The sequence below is a fragment of the Neofelis nebulosa genome, chromosome 14 (genome assembly GCF_028018385.1).
Source record: "Neofelis nebulosa isolate mNeoNeb1 chromosome 14, mNeoNeb1.pri, whole genome shotgun sequence".
In the NCBI taxonomy this organism is placed as follows: Eukaryota; Metazoa; Chordata; class Mammalia; order Carnivora; family Felidae; genus Neofelis; species Neofelis nebulosa.
Genome location: NC_080795.1, coordinates 65,225,266 through 65,237,963, shown reverse-complemented (window position 1 = coordinate 65,237,963; position 12,698 = coordinate 65,225,266). Strand labels below are relative to the sequence as shown.

The 12,698-nt window shown below is 45.1% G+C and overlaps 1 protein-coding gene across 1 annotated transcript in view; it reads left to right on the top strand.

Annotated features, from left to right (window-relative positions):
* The first annotated feature begins 2,831 nt into the window (after nt 1–2,831).
* The window catches only part of HAS2 (hyaluronan synthase 2), a 30,424-nt gene continuing 20,557 nt past the window's right edge, over nt 2,832–12,698 (top strand). Inside the window, exon 1 of the mRNA XM_058698942.1 lies at nt 2,832–3,220. The gene's annotated coding sequence lies outside the window, so the exon portion shown is untranslated. The remainder of the gene's footprint in view (nt 3,221–12,698) is intronic.

Below are 12,698 nucleotides of genomic sequence, written 5' to 3'. Positions count from 1 at the left end.
TCTCTTGGGGCACCTGGGTGGCTCAGTTGGTTAAGCATCCGACTTCGGCTCAGGTCACGATCTCATGGTTCCTGGGTTTGAGCCCCACATCCAGCTCTGTGTTGACAGTTCAGAGCCTGGAGCCTGCTTTGGATTCTGTGTCTCCTTCTCTCTCTGTCCCTCCCCCACTCAAGCGCACGCTCTCTCTGTCTCTCAAAAATAAACATTAAAAAAGAAAAAAAAAGAAAATCTGATATATTTAAATATATATATATATATAATATTCTACCCTTGAGGAACTTTCATTTCTGGCTTGAAATTGTACTAGCCTTTTCCCTATTCTCTTGAGGTAGGGGGAACTGATAGAAATGCATGGATATGTAATGAGGTTTTATATTCATTCACAGTCAGGTAACATTTTACTTTTTCTTTATGGGCCATGAATTGCAAGTAAAAGGGGACAAACAACAAATGTGCTTTTGTTTAATAAAGAAACCCAGTTTTACTAAAGGTTCTTATTGCTGGAACTATTAGCAAAGGGGCAGCTAAGTGCTACTGAGCAAAAATCTGCAATTCTGCATTACAAATAATAAGCATAGACATTTAGAGCTAAGATTGAGTGTTCCTGTGGGGTCCCACAGCTAGACACTTGGCACGCACAATTTTCACCGTACCCGTAAATCGGCTTAATCCGCATTATATGTAAGAGTACATAAGTCAAATAATATGTTTTTTTAAATAAATTTTTTTAGCGCTTTATTTTTGAGGGACAGAGACAGAGCATGAGTGGGGGAGGGGCAGAGGGAAGGAGACACAGAATCCGAAGCAGGCTCCAGGCTCCGAGCTGTCAGCCCAGAGCCCCAGGAGGGGCTTGAACCCACGAACCGCCAGATCATGGCCTGAGCCGAAGTCAGACGCTTAACTGACTGAGCCACCCAGGAGCCCCCCAGATAATGTATTTTCAATTACAACTTAGCCTTTAAAAACTATCATACAACTAAAATTCAAGAAACAGTCTAAGTGGGATGAATCCGGCTCTCAAATTTAAGCCAGTTCCTCAAGAGTTGAATCACCTCAGGCAGTGTTCACACAAAGGCTGAAGCCTTGAAGATTTGTTGGGGAAAATTAGTGAGTGGGTTTCCCCAGACCAGCGTGAAGTCATCAGGCCAGGGCAATGCTTCCCAGAGGTGTAACCGCGGCGGGAGGGGGGGTGGGGGTGGTGGTGGTGCGGGTGGGGCGGAAACGCGCGGTACTTTGCAGGTCGGCCCCTGGGGACTAGGTTGGCTGACTACCTGGCCTGGTATTGCAATAAAATTCTTGACCTCTAAGCACATCCCCTAACACCACACCCAGCGCGAACTTGTTGAAAAGCATCGTTCCTAGTTTACTCGGCTTTTCTGTTTTGACTTGTTCCTTATTGTCCAAAATACGTGATAAGGAGCAAGACCCCACTTTTCAAGGCCTAGCTGAGTTCCAAAGCAGTTCACACTTCAGAGGATCCTTGGAAGGCGGGGGGGGCGGGGGGGGGGGGGGAAGCAAAGGAAAGAAATCTCTTTTTACCCTGCAATAATTACAGCGGAACCTTCAATGGCCAAATTAGTGAATTTGTAAACCCACTCTCATTTTTTCCTAAACAGTGCCACCTAGTGTCCATTTTAAGTCATCAGGAGACGCTTTGGCGAGGACCAAAGAGAAAGAAAGGGGAAAAGAGTAACCGGGAAGACTCTTTCCAGCTTTAGGGCGTTGGGGAAAAGATGGAGAAAAGAGCGTCTCAAATATAAGTATTCTGACTCGTTTTCTTAGAAAGCTCGAAAGAAGCAGAAGCCATTTAAGCCATTCCCTTGGAAATGGCTTTTTCTAAGCGCGCTACTTTCGAGTTCTACGGAGCACGATTTTTATTTTGTTTTATTTTATAATGCTCGCTGCTTGCGTGTTTTTACGTGAGGGGGCCAAGTGAAGGAAAAAAATATAACTATGTTTCCACTTTTCCCGCCACCCAAGACCGAAACTTCTGTGTAGGGAGGACTTTGACACTTGACGTCTGCTCAGAAACTTTTGAGCTACTGGGAAGAAAGGGTTAACACGCGGTAGACCTGTGGCCGATTTTATTTGGAGTCGCTGCCGGCGTTCGGAGGTTCCAGGTGTGCGCGCACACACACACACACACACACACACACACACACACAAACACACACACACCCCTCTCCCAGCTATCTCTCCCCAGGGCTGTTACTTAGTAGCCTAAGGGCACCATTTGGCCTCACAGCAAATTAGTTAAACCGTTTGGGGAGTTTATCGCGAAGAGGGAATCCTTGTAACTCAGACCGGAGCTGAGGGATTTCTGCAAAGCGCGGCCTCCCAGCTCCGTCGCTGGAGGGAAGGAGGGAATCAGGTGGTGGCCAGCCTGTGCGCAGTGCATTTCTCTGCACACGTTAGCAATCAAGTTAATTGAATTCATTGGAGTTTAGAACCGGCCTCTAGCTCAGAGAGGGCTTTGAATGGCCAATTTCTCTTTCTTCCTCTCCCCCTCCCCGCCTCCCGCCCGCCCGCCCGCGCTCCCAGTTCCCTCCCCCCGGGTTCCCCAGTCCGCACCTCCCTTCTCCACTCCCCTCAACCCCCACTCCCTCCTCCGCCCTATTAAAACACCCACCGGCTCACTTGTTAAGACCCCCTTAAGTTGGAGGAGGCAGAAAGGCAACAACAGCGAGGAAGGAGAAGTCAAGACGTCTGGAAAGAATTACCCAGTCCTGGCTTCCAGCAGCCCATTGAACCAGGGACTTGAACCAGCCCCAGCCAAAGACTTTCTCCCGATTCTGCGCTTCCTGGGTTCTGCTGAGACTTCACCGGGCTTTTCTTGATACGAAAAAGAAAAGAGACTTTCCGTTATCAGGGGAGGGGGAACTGGAGCAAAATAATAGTAATAATAATGATAATAATAAAATAAAAATAAAGTTAATTTATTTTTAAAGCACAAATTTTTCTTTTAAGAATTAGACTGAAGTGCAACGGAAATATTAAAAAGAATAGTGGTGAAATTTCCTTTTAAAGTGGGGGTGAACCAAACATTTCAGACTCCCCCCATCCTTTTTAAATGTTGTTTTTAAATTTTTTATTTTTTTTGGCCGGTCGTCTCAAATTCATCTGATCTCTTATTACCTCAATTTTGGAAACTGCCCGCCACCGACCCTCCGGGACCACACAGACAGTCTGAGGACAACTTTATGACCAAGAGCTGAACAAGGTACGTTACACTGGCGCGATATGGTGAACCAGGAGGGCCCCCGAATAGGCCAGGGAGAGGGAAGAAATTACCCACATAAGTGTTAAAAAATCGTAAAGCTAGTTTTCGACAGAGAAGTTTGAGGTCTGATAATTTCCAACAGACTGAAAATCAGGGGATATTTCAGATCACTGTCAGGCTTGGCAATACAACCCTGGCTTTCCCCATCCCTGCGGCGCTCGGCAGAAATCCGCTGCCTTTCTGGGAACACAGGTAACCTCTCTGCCTGGGAAAGACTGCACGTCCCGAGAGGTACTTTTCCACTCCTCATCTTCCGGAGCCGCAGAGGGGCTCCCGGGCTAGGAAACCAGAATTTCCACTGTGCAAGGAAAATGCATTCCGCACAGCTACCCCCCCCCCCCTTTGCCCCTTCCCTTCCCTTCCCATCCCTTCCCTTCCGTTCTTTTCCCCCCACACTCTACGTTGGGAGGAAAACCCTGGAACAGCCAGCTCAGTGCCTTTTACTTGTAAGTGGGAAACCCGCTTCTTACTTGGAATGCAAAGGGTTAAAGTGATTTGGACTCCCAGCTCCTGGGAGCCGAGACCCTCCGAGAAGGAGGGTCCTTCGCCACCTCCTCGCAGCTACCGGCCTCGCTCGGCCACTCCCACTTTCCCGGGCTTCCCGTCCTTTGCACTCCCTGGACCCCAAGGCAGTGTCAGGCTCGGTTTGCCCGGGCTCAGCCCGGCTCCGGAAGCCTTACTTGGGCCAGGGGTCCCGGACACAGGCGGTGGCAGCCGCCGACCCGAGCGGGAGGAGGGCGCGCGAACCTCTGCTCGCCGCCGCCCGGGGGCAGGGCGTGCGTGGGGACCGCGCGCTGCAGCGCAGGCAGCTGCAACGTCCCGGGAGCCAACTCCGACGTGGCACCGAGCACGCTGGCGCTTCTCTTCGCAGCTGCAGCGCGGGGCCGCGCGGGTGGGGGGCTTGGGGGTGCCGTCCCCAGCGCCCGGCCTGGGGAGGGGGGACGGGGGTGCGCGGGAGCTGGGGCGAAGTGGGAGGCGAGCCAGCGGCAGAGTTGGGATGGATAATCAACACCTTGGGCGGAATTGGTCACGCTGGTTCCCGCCCAGCGTGAGCAAGGGCTCCGAAACGGGTCCCCGTGAACTGGAGGGCGGGTCTGAAAGGAGGGTCTGTGCGCGGGCCGGACGGGGAGGCGAGAGAGCACTTCCCCTCCGGCCAGGGAAACGCAGCCGAGGGGAAACGGCGCTGAAAGGATAATTAAGGCTGGAAAGAGGGGCTGGGAGCGGAGAGGCGGTGCCTGGGGAGGAGGGTTTACAAGACCCGGGTCCTATTACACCGGCTTAGGTGCCAGCGCCTCTTTTTCCATCCCCCGAACGCGCGCGCGGAGTACTTGGACTCGGCGACCCTGCGCGCCTCCAGGGCGTGCGAGCCGCTGCAGCCGCGCGCCCAGAAGGTGCGTGTAGGAGCCCTGCCGGCCCCTCCCTGCCCGGTTCCCCACGCTTGGGGACCGTTGCAGCCGGGCGTCTCCCGAGCTGCTGCCCAGAAACGCTGCGCTCCAACCCACGTGGCTGGCCTGGGATTGCCTTTGACGTCACACCCTGGGGGGGAGGTGTGACGCAATAGGTCGGGGAGCCCTGATTGGCCGCGAAGGGCTTTCCCGAACTGGAGGCCTGAGTATATATAGACTCTCAGCTCAGTATTGAGAGTAAAGTGAAGGGTATTGGTAGTTGGGCTTTGCTGAGAAACTGAGGTGACTTCCAAGAGGGGGAAAGACTTCACTGCCCTTTGTAGATTTCAAGCCCTTGTTTTTCCCCCTCGGAGATTTTTCACTGCAGTGAGGGAGTATGATAATGTACCTTTGGAAGTGTTAAACAAGATTATAATTGTTTAGAAAGGTTTTTTTTAACCACTTTTTAAAAGGTCAACACTTATTCAAACACATATGCAGTGACGAAAGGTTTAAAATTAAAATGTGCATTTATATAGAATTGGCTAGGACAAATATTTGTGTCCATCAAATTATTTGTAGATGCTGTTTTAAATTTTACAGAATAGGATTGAAAAGAATACTTAAATTCTAAACTTTTTCTTTTCATACCAATGTGTGCAAATTGACTCATTAATTATATTTTTGCTGCGTTTTTCTAGTTGCTAGATACGATTACTGGAACCACTGAGGTGCTGCATTTTTAATATCCATCATGCCACATCTCAGGTTTTTCCCACTGCTTGGCCCTTTTACATTTTCAATAAACGGTTAACTCTTTAACGTGCCTATGTTAGTGTCTATATTATGTCATGTGTGAGTTCGCAATTTTGGAACAAGTATTCAGAATCCTAGGTAAATATTTCTGGATGATAGCATTGTCATTAGAATATCATTACTCCTATTCACATTTTTTAATTTATGTATTTCCTGAGGGGAATAGAAAACAGTCTTGTAGATACATTGACAAAAGTATATTACCTCAGTTGCTTGTGTTGTACGTGGAACTAACTCTTTACCAGAGAAAGTTATGCAGCTTATAAAAATGAAGTTCTTAAACAGACGATTAGCATCAAATTTGCATGTCACTGTCCACAAAGCAAAGATGTAGTAGGTTAACCTTCCCAGAACACAGGACTTGAGCAGCAAACGAATAAGAAACTTACTAGAAAGTAAGTCAGATTGGAACTAATAACTTTTGGTAGGTTTATAGAATAGCCTCACAGTTTTGAATTTCATAAACTCTTGTTTTACACATGGTTTCCTTACCAGCTTTCTTTTAAAACAATTTTTTTTTTACATTTTAAGCACAGACTGATTCATTTAGTATCTATTATTGGAACTGTGGGGAAAGCCCTTGGGGAGCGATGTGTAGGTCTCCTTTGGCAAAGCTATATTACATTGTCATAGTTTTAAAAATTGAAGTATAGTTCCCACACAGTGTTACATTGGTTTCAGGTGTATAACATAGTGACTCAACAAGTCTGCTCTTCATGCTGTGCTCACCACCAATGTAGCTCCCCCTGCCCCTGGTATTGTACAAACATATTGCAATACCAGGGATTCTGTTCCCTACTCTGTACCTTTTATCCCTGTGGCTTAGTCACACAGTTACATTTTTCAATCTAAGAGCAAGTAGTTTGTTACATTATCAGCATCCTGACTGTTACATAATATGGGAGTGATGAGTTAATGTAATTGGAGAACAGATCATAAACTCCACTGTCTCTTTCTGGGTTCTGTTTTGTTTTTTGTTTTTTGTTTCGTTTTTTTGGGTTTTTTTTTTTTTTTTTTTGCTTGTTTTTGTTTTTAAATCCACCTTCACTCAGGCTGTGTTCCACTAGGAGCCTGCAAGGACAGAGCCAGTGGCAGCTAGTTACACAGCTGATTGGGGGAGACAGCTCCCTGTAGAAAAATCACCTCCACCTCAATTTGGTTTTAATCCTTTTCTCTCCAGTGGCAATCTGCATAGAATAAGTATCGCCCCACGGCATATACCTTAAACTATTCAAGTATATTTCGAATGTCACCAATACATATAGATTTAGAGAGTTTGTATATATACTGCCTTGTCCACAATCTGTCTTTCGAATTTGCACCCAAAGTAGGGCTTGGACTCCTGACCCTGAGATCAAGAGCAGCATGCTCTACTGACTGAGCCAGCCAGGCGCCCCACACAATCTAGAAAAATGTTGTTGGTATAGAAGTCAAAACAAATATAATGAGGTCACACTCTTAAATATTTCTTTAACTTAAATAATAAAATATTTACAAAAGAATGCCTCTAAAATGCATCATTTTACTGCAAACTAAAAAACAAAAACAAGATGCAGTTCACATTTTAATGGAATTTGTCATACAAAAAATATACTCAAAGAAGTCTGTAAATAACCACAGTGTAAGGCAAGATAGAAGAGGACCCACAAAAAGTGAAATAATGGCTACTATTTATTACATGTCTAAAATGTATCAGGCACGGAGTTAGATATTTTTTTAATGTTTGTTTATTTTTGAGAGACAGAGAGACAGAGTGTGAGTGGGGGAGGGCAGAGAGAGAGGGAGACACAGAACTCAAAGCAGGTTCCAGGCTCTGAGCTGTCCGCACAGAGCCTCACATGGGACTCGAACTCATGAACCGCGAGATCATGAACTGAGCCAAAGTCCCATGCTTAACCCACTGAGTCACCCAGGCGCCCCTATTTTATATACATTATATCTAATGTATATGGGCCAAACCCCCATCAAGAAAATTTTGTACTTAAAGGAGTCTTGCTTCAGAAAGGTTGAACAACTCAATCAAAGTCACAGTGTTTAGTGAGGAGTGTGGATGAAATTTAATCCAATAAATCTTGAATATAATGCCCTTGAACTGGACTATGCTGTGGCTGGACTAGTCAAGTTTTCTGAGGGCTTAAATTGAGGAGAAATCACATCTGCGAGAGATCAGGAAGGATTTTGTGAAGAGCCTTGGCACTTGTGGCACATACATGGGGTGTTGACCTAAAAGATAGTGTGCCCCAGAGCCAGTGGAGGAACTTCGAGAACTAAGATTCCATGCCAAGTTTTGTTTTGGTTTTTTTTGTTTTGTTTTGTTTTTGCAAACTTTCTCCCCTTTGCCACACTGAACTCTAGGATGAAGTTTATGGCGGTGAAACTCAAGAACCAATAGGGCAGTTGGGCGAATTGGCATCCTGGGGGTCATGGATCATTGCTGATGGTACAAATGAGGAAGAAATTCGAGACCTACAGCTGTGGGTGCAGACACAGCTGGGGTGACAAGGCCTTTGAAAGGCTTATTGCCTAACCTTGCGAGCTTGGCTCCAGGGTCTCTGCCAGGATCGATGCAGTGGGACTGGAGAGACAAAGGCCAACTTCAAAGCCAGAGAGGGAGAGGAGGTCAGAAGGGGACAAGATGAGGGTCATGTGCTCTAATATGTCCCAGAGGGTAATGTTCTCTAATGTGAAGATTATTGAGAGGCTCCGTTTGGGTTCTTTTACCTTGGATTTCTAGTTGAGGACAGTAGCAGAGGCAATATGCATGGAGGAATGCGTATCAATCCAAATAAATCACTGAGGTTTTCTTAGACTTTAACCCAGTGATTGCCAAACTTTGTTCCAATTAGAATCACTTATGGAGACTTGAAAATTACTGATGCCCTGTTAGCACCCCCTACCAATTAACTCTGGATGTTGTAGGAGCCACATATCGGTAATTTTTACAGATCCCCCGAGTTAATTTGGACATACATCAAAAATTTGGGAACCACTACTTTTTAACCTTTGCTCACCACCATGGTTTCCTAATCCACTGTTAGCAGGCAAATGTCTACAAGCAAAGAATGTCTTGTAGTATAAAAACGTGGGTTTCCGTGCTCCATGCCAGTGTCACCTGCCTAAGTTAATATTCTTAATTCTGATCTACATATGATTTGAGGCTTAGCCCCCCCATCCTCCATACAGTGAGTTTAGGGGTAAAGAAAACCTGTGTTCCAGAACCAGTTCTGCTCTTTATGAGATTCTCTAAACAAATATTCTTTATGTATCTCCTTTTGGCCTTTGAGCCTTTGTATGTGTAAATATTGGCTACAAGTTAAAAAGACACCAACTTAGTCTTCAGTGGATTTGAGAATATAATGAGGAAGAGAGACAAGTGCACTTTATCCCTTAAGTTACTCTTCCTTTACATCAGAACCATTGGTATCCCATTGAAGCTGCAATAAATATATATATTCCTTACCTACTTACAGTAAGCCTGCAAAAAAGTTGCACTCCCATTTTGCAGATGAGGAACTGAGGCTCAGGAGTAGATACCAAAAATGTACTCTTTGTACTCCTCCTTCAGATGACCATGATGAAGAACATGCCCACATTGCAACCTACATTCATCCTTCTTATAGACACTCAGCTATGGGTGGCTACAATATGAAAATTAATAAAGTTTCCATCCTGTCCCTAAAATTTGAAGTTCAGAGATATTCATTGTCTAAGGACACATGGCTCATTCACAGGAACCCTCAGGTGATTTGCCTGAAGTCAGGCAGCTAATATGAGGCCAAACTTGGGCTTGAACCCATTTCTTCCCAGTCCTGCTAGTCTTTTCCCTATGCCACAGTTAACTAGCAGTGGATTAGAGGGCAGGGGAGCGAGTCAGGCTGATTAGGTAGTTAGTGAGCAGGCAACAAGTGGCAGAGATCTAACATCACTGAGCTCCAGCTGTTGATAATTCTTTTTAGGTACTTAAATGAGTTCTCTCTTTTAAATTAAGAATCTGTTGTGTGAAGTCAGTGGGATTATTTCCATTTTATAGATGAAGAAACTAAAGATGGCAAGTATTATGTGGCTTTCCCAATGTTGCCATGCCATTAAAAGGAAAAGCCAGGAATCTACCCCAATTCAATCTGGTTCCAGAGGGACCAGGACATATACATACACACACACACAAGTTATTAGAGCCGAACGCAAAACAGTGTATGGATCAATGCACCATAAATATTCTAAGAGTTCCAGATTTCAAGTAGATAAAAGATGATCTCATTATCCACCATGACCCACACTTGACCCCTGAATTCATAAGGTTCCTCAAATTGTAACTGACAGTTTCTGGAAATGCTTTTGGAGGGCCATTTGCCTTTTCTAACTTTATTATCCAAAGGTCTTCTACAGCTGGTCTGGTACTTCTTACAAACCATTGCGTTTAGGTAGCTGGGCAAGAGATTATGGAACTTGTCTTTTAAAAAGAAAGAAAAAAAGGGGCACCTGGATGGCTCAGGCTGTTAAGCATCTCACTCTTGGTTTCGTCTCAGGTCATGATCTTGCAGTTTCGTGGGTTTGAGCCCCACATCAGGCTCTGTGCTGAGAGTGCAGATCCTGCTTGGGATTCTCTCTCTCTCCTTTCTCTGCCTCTCCCCTCTCCTCTCCTCTCTGTGCTCACTCTCTCTCTCAAAATAAAAAAAAACTTAAAAAAATAAAATAATTAAAAGAAAAAGAAAGAAAAAAAACCCTTTAGGATGAGGGGTATTAAGGGTTCAACATATACTCATTGCCACTGCAGTAAAGAAAGGAGAGGGACCCACCCAAGTGCAAAAGGACTTACTCATTTATTCAAAAATATATTTATTGTATGCCCACTATGCGCCAGCCTCTGTCTTTGGTACAAGAACACACAGTTGATTGAGATAATCAAGTCCCTGTAGCCATAGAACGTACATAGGGCTAGTTAGAAAATCAAGTGTGGTCCGGGGAGAGTGACAGGGAGTGAAGAGAAGGTAGGGTGGAGGAGACATTTTAGAAGAGAATGGTAAGCTGAGACCTCTCTGAAGAGATATCCCTTAGTTCTAACTCTGTAGCCTTTCCCAGATGCTGATGACTAATTTGAATTCACTTCCTCTTTTTCCCCAAATCTAAAACAGAAGGACCACTTTATGAAGCTTTGGGAACTCAGTTCTCACCCCTGCACCCCTTAGTGCCATGGGAGCGGCTGTCATTCCAGCTCATCCCCCCTTGCCTTCTGGTTAATAGAAAGAATCGGAGGAAGAAAGGCTCCGATATCCATTGACCTATAGAGTCCTACTTGGGGTATGTGAGCTCACAGCAAGGCTTCTATCTGCTCTGCAGGTGGAACAATGAATGTAGCAGTGCTACATTCAAAGCACTAAAGAAAGTGCTTTACCTTTTCTTAAGGTAAAGCAGGATTTTGGCTGTAGGCGGTAATAACATGCTGTTGCATAGATGGAACCACCAGCTTTCTCTGGGATAACCCCATTCTCTGTCCCTTTTAGCTGCATCCACGCAGAAAAGTCTAAGAACCCAGAAATCTCTGCGTGTTGGCTAATCTTGTATCTGTGCCTGAGTGTCAATGCCCCGTTTTCCATAATAACAGGAAAGAGTTTTCTACCTTGTCCTTGCACAACATGTTTTATTAGCCGGAAACAAAAAGAAGCTGCCGGTTTTGTCATGACAAATCAAATCTATTCAGCAAATATTTACTGAGAGTACTGTAACCTGGCTCTATGCTACCATGCGGCTCCTACTTCTGGTTTTGAGACTGTTACTTAAATACTTAGAGTCTTGGTTTCCTCATCCTATGTGTATGTTATTTGTAACATGAGATTAAGAATACATTTATCACCTAAAGTAGTTAGGATTAAACGGGATCATGCCATTCAATAAGACAGACAATACTTAGCCCACTGCCTGGAACCTAATGAATGGTGAATAAACGTTAGCAGATATAACAACGAGGTCAATGATGATGTTGATGCATCAAGTTACATGAATTCATTCAGCAAATATTTACTGAATACCACCTGTAAGCCAGGCAGGGTTTTATGTCCTTGGGGCACATTAGCAAAAGTAGATTTAGAAAAATCTGTTGACTTTGTGGAACTTACATTAGGGTGCATCAATCTATTCTTTACGCTTGGTTTGGCTTAGAATTCTGTGAAGACTAGTACTGGTGAATAATTGGTATCCAATCAAATAGCAGCTTAAAAATCAATTGAAGTTTGATGTGGGCAAAAAAATAATTAAAATCAAATCCAACTTCTATGTTTTACATACTTAGGGAAGGTAGATTTCTAAGTCGTCTCTCTCTTTAGCAGTAAACTCTTATGCTCCAGGACAGAACTACCGTATTTTCCAATTGAACAATGAAGCCATATGTCTGAGGAGAGTTTGCTTATGAAGCAGAGTATCTGAATTGAGGATTGTCTCAGAAAGTCTCACACATATGGTGCCCATATCTATGCAATTGCCCAGGGGAGATGATAAAGAAACACACACTGTGTGTCACTCCTTGAGATCAATGTATTCCCTCCGTAAAGTTGGCTCTGAAAATGTGCCTTTTGCCCTTTGGCCTGTACTGACATATGTTGCATGTGTCTTACCGGGCAATAATACAATACATCTCAGAAATAGAAAGGTTCAGTTTTAACCAGGCTGCTGCAGTGTACTAGCAACTTTTCCCAGGCTTCAAAGGGACATTCTGTAGACTCCTATGATGTCAGAGGGTGTTCCCCCTCCAGCTGTGGCCAACAGATGCTACGCAAACACTCTCTTTGTCCACGTGTGCTGATAAAGGCAAGGAAAATGTGAATAATGGAAAAGAATGGCAGGCAGTACTTTTGCTGGCTATGGCGATCTTAAACCCAAGCGAGGCACACACTTCGGCTTCTCCCTGGCTGAGCGTTGCAGTCCCCTTGAAATTTTTCACTCTTGTGAGAATGACTCACGTCTTGGAAACGACGAGTTCCAAGTCTGGTGCTCCCAGCACCTTTAGGCATTCGTTAAGGTGCCCGGTGGGAGTTTTCAGCATCCTGTCAGCTGTTTTAATTAACAAGGGATGCTGTGCTCTCTGGCCTCTCACTGGAACTGTTCCCCGGCACCGTGAACTTTCCATTCGTGTTGGGGTTCCCTTTATCAGCCTCCCAGGTTACATACTGTGATGTCCTGTAGAAGTGCTGGAAGGGGACCACATCTGTGTTTGGTTGTTTTAG